Genomic DNA, 6,268 nt, shown 5'->3' with positions numbered 1-6,268 from the left:
GGTCCCTTACCTTCTAACATTCCCCAGTCCACCCTTCCATCCCTGCTTCTGCTTCCAGGTTACCCCTGCTGCCCACTACTCCTTACTTTTTACTTATTTTTGTTAGTTAATTTTACTTAGTTAGTTGATTAATTTTGCATGTTAGGTTAGATAGAAATGTATGCGGTTAGGTAGTTAGGATGTGGTTAGAAGATTCTAGGCCTGATAATTGCTCCGTTTGTGTTTACTTTCTGCATGTAAATTGATTGGTTGTTGTGTGGTGATGTCTTGTATTAATTTTGTTACTGATTTACCGCCTTTTGATTGCTGAATTGATAATTTTAATCTTTCTTTGATTCCACTAGATGCCTTGATGTGTTTGCTAGTGATTTCATATTGAAAAGGGGCTAAGAATGGATCAAAGGAGTGAAGAGAAAGCATGCAAAGTGGAGAAATCATGAAAAGCCAAAGATTTGGGACAAGTCCATGGACACGCGCGCGCAGTAGACGCCTACGCGTGTATCGCACAAAAACCCCATGGACGTGTACGCACGCTGTACACGTACGCGTCGATGCTGGCACGTGATTTTTAAGTGAAATCGTGCCTAGCGAATTCACAGAAGTTGTGGGGCCTAATCTGAACCAACTTTGGTGCCAAAATGCACAAAAGGACCAAGGGTTGAAGGGGAATAGGAGAACTCCATACATTACATACAATTAGGCCTTAGAGTTAGTTTTCTAGAGAGATAAGCTCTCTATTCTCTCTAGAATTATGATTGGGATTAGGATTAATTCTTCTCTAGATCTAGGTTTAATTCATGCTTTGATTTACTTTTCCTTTATCAATTATTGCTCCTATACTTCTCCTCTCTCTAGTTTTCTACTTTAATTCTTGTAGTTCTTTACTTTTATGTTGATGCACTCTTCTTCTTCCATTTCTCTTTAATGCAATTCATGTTTTGATTTCTCTTATTGCTTAATTGTTTTGTTGTTGTTAATTTTCTTGCAATTAGTAGTTATTAGATTTCATTCTTGTTGTCACTCTACTATACTTTCCTTTTATGTCTTCCAAGTGTTTGATTAAATGTTTGAAAGGATGCTAGAGTAAAATCTTCTCCTCTTGGCCTAGGTAGAGTAATTAGTGACACTTGAGTTGTCAAAATCTCTTGTTGATTGACAATTAGAGACTGCTAATTGACTTGAATGCCACTAAAGTTAGTCTTTCCTTAGGAGTTGACTAGGAATTGTGGAATCAAGTTAATTCATCCACTTGACTTTCCTCCATAGTTAGAGGTTAACCAAGTGGGAGCAATGAACAACTCTCATCACAATTGATAAGGATAACTAGTATAAGATTTCTAGTTCTCACACCTTTCCAAGAGCTTTTTGTTAGTTTACTTCCTTTGCAATTTATAATTCTTGTCTATTATCTCAAAAACCCCAAACATACTTCATAACCAATAACAAGAACACCTTATTTCAATTCCTAAGGAGAACGACCCGAGGTTTGAATACTTCGGTTTATATTTTTAGGGGTTTGTTACTTGTGACCACCAAATTTTTGTATGAAGGGATTATTGTTGGTTTAGAAACTATACTTGCAATGAGAATTTATCAGGGAAATTCTATACCACACAAAAGTCTGGTCATCAGGGAGAGAATTGGAATTTCTATCCTTATTGTCATCATCAATTGTAATAGGAATTGTCTATTGCTTTCACTTAATTAGTTATCCTCTAACCATTGAAGGAAAGTCCAGTGAATACAATTAACTTGAGTCCACAAGACCTAATCAACTTCTCCTAAGAGATTAGATTTAATGAAGTTCAAGCTAACTAGAAATTTTCAATTACCCATCCACATTAGGAATTGACAATTCAAGAGTCTCCAAAACTCAACCCCAAAGCCAAGAGTAGAAATCTACTCCATAATCATAAGATGCATTTCTACAAACACCTTGTGTGCACTAAAAAATGACATTGTAAAATTGAGAAGTAAATCCAAATCAAAGCTACCCGCTAACAGTAATTGATAATAACAAAACAATTAACACAAATAGAACATAAAAAACCTCAATGTATTAATAAAATCAAAATCCAAAAAGATCCAAAATCATGATCCAAAATAAGTAAAATTGCAAGAGTGACATGCAAAATTAAAGAGTAGAAACTACAATTCGGACACTAAAGACTAAAATTAACAAGAGTTTAGTTCATGGGTTGAAATGAAAATGAACAAGAAACCCTAAACCCTAGAGAGAAGGAAGAGTTTATCTCTCTAATCTAAAAAGCTATTATAAACTAAGCTAATGGAATGTATGTTCTCAAGCTTGGTTTACCCCTAGCCTCTAATCTTCGAATTGGGTTTCAAACTGGGCCAAGAACAGCTCAAAAATAGCCCCCAGCGTGTTTCCACTAATGAGGCATGTGATAACTATCTCGCGTACACGGCAATATGGCCCGGGTACACGGAGGAGGGAAGATTCTAGTCATCCATACGCGTCGGTCAAGTGTTTGCGGGTAAAGAGAAAGTGAAGTGTGCGTACGCATACTGTGATGATACGTATGCACAGATGTTGACAGCCAAAATCTTCATGATTTCCTACTCTTGCTTGCTCCTTTTTCCATCTCTTCCAATATAACCTTGATCTCTAAAACCTAAAATCACTTAACAGAAATCACTTAACAGACATATCAAGGCATCGAATAGAATTTAAGGGAATTAAAATTAGCATTTTTTAGCCTAAGAAGCTTGTTTTTGCAATTAAGTGCGATTTGGTAGGAAATCACAAATGCATGCTATTTTAGTGAATAAGTGTGAGATTATGTGGTGATATCCATTCATTTCAAGCCAAAATTCATCATGAAACATGGATTCATCATGTGGTTGTTATAGTTGCCGTCACCGAGCATCTGGCCGCCGGAAATGGTACTGTGGCCACCAGAACCTATGTTTGTGCCGCTGCCATTTTGTATGGTCATTACTCTTTGGTAATGGTATGTATTTTCATTTCAAACCTGTTGAAAATTAGTATTCCGTTATTCTTGGCTAGAGATTCTAAGGTTTGACAACGCAGGGTCATGTTCCGGTTATTGCGAGTCCCGATAGAAATTGCCGTTGCTACGTGATGATCAGAATTTTGATGGTATATAATTTCACAATAAATTCTCGTTGCAAGTATAGTTTCTAAACTAACAAAGAATCCTTTCATAAAAAAAATTGTTTGTCACAAGTACAAACCCCTAAAAATAATAACCAAAGTATTCAAACCACGGGTCGTTCTCCTAGGAATTGCAATAAGATGTTCTTGTTATTGGCTATGAAGTATATTTTGGGGTTTTTGTGGTAAGAGACAAGAAATATAAGTGACAAAGGAAATAAACTAGCAAGTAAGAAAGCTCTTGGCAAGGTATGAGAACTAGAAATCCTATCCTAGTTATCCTTATCAATTGTGATGAGAATTGTTCATTGCTCCCACTTAGTTAACCTCTAACCTTGGAGGTGAGTCAAGTGGATGAATTAACTTGATTCCACAAGTCCTAACCAACTCCTAAGAAAAGACTAGGTTTAGTGGCATTCAAGTCAACTAGGAACTTCTAATTATCAATCAACAAGAGAGTTTGATAACTCAAGTGTCACTAATTACTCTACCTAGGCCAAGAGGAACAAAATCTAACTCATAACTAGAAGAAATATTTCAACAAACACATAGAAGGCAATAAAGGCAAACATTATTAATTGCAAGAATTAGAGGAATCTACAACTACAAAAGCAAGAGATTAACAATAGAAAGGCAAAACAATTATGACACAACAAAGAAGTTACCAATTGAATTGAGAAGAAATGTAGATCTACAAAAGAATTCAGAAAGCAAAAGGAAAATTGAAGCAAGAGAAGAAGTAGATCTAGATCTAAAAAATTAACATAAACCTAATCCTAATTCTAGAAACTACCTAGAACTACTTCTCTAACTAAATCTATGTCCTAATGTGTGAAGTGATTCTAATCTCTTAACTCCCCCTTGAATTCTGCCTTAAATAGCCTCAAAAATTAGTTGGATCTGGGCCTGGGAAGCCCAGAATTCGACCCCAGCGTTTTGCCTTTAAGTGAGTCACGTGCGAGCATCGACGCGTACGTGCCATGTAGGTGTACGCGTTGCTTGGTTATTTCCTATCCATGTGTACGTGTCATCTGCGCGTACGCATCGCCATGCGACTTCACAATCCACGCGTGCGCGTCTGCTGCGTGTGCGCGTCGATCTCAGCATCCCAAATCCTTGATTCTTCATGAGTTCTCCACTTGCATGCTTTTTCTCTCCATTCCTTTGATCCATTCCTAGCCTTTCCAATCTGAATTCACTAACAAACACATCAAGGCATCTAGTGGAATCAAAGGTGAATTAAATTTAGCTAATTAAAGGTTCGAAAAGCATGTTTTCACACTTAAGCATAATTTAGGAGGCAATCATGAAACCATGCTATTTAATTGGATAAATGTGGGCAAAAAGTGATAAAATCCTCTAAATTGAGTACAAGATAAACCCCTAAAAATGGGATTTATCACTACGGGCCATGAGAAAAAGGGATTTATCACGTTAAAGTCACCGCGGACTCTATTTCTCGAGGTAGAGGTTCGTTTAATAAGAAAAATATGTTTTGGTCTTTGAATACTTGATAAGTTTAGTAGGTTAATGCAAACGGATTAATGCCTGTGATGTAAATGATTTTCTATTGAGATTGATATGTTGTGTTTGTTATTGAATTGGTTGCTTTTTGGATTTCTGGTGAACTGGATTGAATCTGTGGATTTTTGTTTTTTTTATTTAAATTGATAATAATTGGTCGTAAATGACAAATTTGAAAACGTTGATTTGAAATGCTGGTTTTGTTGAGTTGAGGTTGAAAAGAAGGGACCCGTGATGGTTAGAATAAATTATCAAAATGGATAAATCTTAAATACTTTTATGGATTTTAAAGAGAGTTTGAATTTTCATGATTTGGTTGAATTGTGATTTTAAATCAGTTGATCCTTAATAATAACAAAAAGAGGTTTGATTAACTATCTAAAGACTTCAAAATAGTAATTAAATATAAATTCAAGGGTTTGGGAATTAAGAAATTGAGTTTGAAGGTTATGCTTGAGTCGAGATTGGGAGAGAGGATAATGATTAAATATGTTCGAGGTATAGAGATAACTAATAATGATTAAGGATAAGAACAAAGTAAAATCTATGAATTGAGTAAGCCTGATTTTGATTGATGATGAGATTGAGAATGGGAATGACTTTGAAATTGAGAGATGATGATGCATTTATTATGACTAAGTATGATGATGAATGGTAAATGATTATGATATTGAGGGATGAGGTTGAATGAATTTGATTGAGATATGATGAGGGTGAATATGATGTTAAGAGGTGATGAACAACTGATTTTGATTGAACTATGAAGAGTATGGTTTTGAAAATGATTTACTTGCAGTGGGGTGATTCCATTTGCCACAACGAGTGATTTCTGTTTGCCTTTACTTGAAGTGGAGTGATTCCACTTGCCGCAGTGGAGTGATTCTGTTTGCCCTTACTTGCAGTGGAGTGATTCCACTTGCCGTAGTAGAGTGATTTTACTTGCCTATGATTGTCGTGGAGTGATTCCATGAATCGTAGTGGAGTGATTATGCTTGCCAAATAAACCTATCTGGATAGATGCAGTGTAGTGATTTCACTTGCTCCGAACATGTTAGGTTTGGCTGTATAACCGACGTATGATATCATCAGTCATAGTGCAGGCATGCATCATTTTCATTTGTGTGTATTGTTTGGGTATGAATCTTGTTTGTGAGTTTGCCTAATTGAGTAATTACATCTATGTTGCATGAAATTGCAATCACACTTTTGCAACCTCGCACAACTAACCAGCAAGTGCACTGGGTCGTCCAAGTAATACCTTACGTGAGTAAGGGTCGATCCCACGGAGATTGTCGGCTCGAAGCAAGCTATGGTTATCTTGTAAATCTTAGTTAGGATATCAGAAATTATCAGGATTGATTGTGAAAAGCAAAAGAACATGAAATAAGTACTTGTTTTGCAGTAATGGAGAACAGGTTGAGGTTTTGGAGATGCTCCATCTTCTGAATCTCTACTTTCCTACTGTCTTCTTCTTCAAGCACGCAAGGCTCCTTCCATGGAAAGCTGTATGCAAGGGTTTCACCGTTGTCAGTGGCTACCTCCCATCCTCTCAGTGGAAATGTTCAACGCACCCTGTCACGGCACGGCTATCCATCTGTCGGTTCT

Source organism: Arachis duranensis, chromosome 3, assembly GCF_000817695.3.
Source record: "Arachis duranensis cultivar V14167 chromosome 3, aradu.V14167.gnm2.J7QH, whole genome shotgun sequence".
Lineage (NCBI taxonomy): Eukaryota > Viridiplantae > Streptophyta > Magnoliopsida > Fabales > Fabaceae > Arachis > Arachis duranensis.
The sequence above is the reverse complement of the archived record's forward strand: the minus strand, read 5'-3'. Positions refer to the sequence as shown.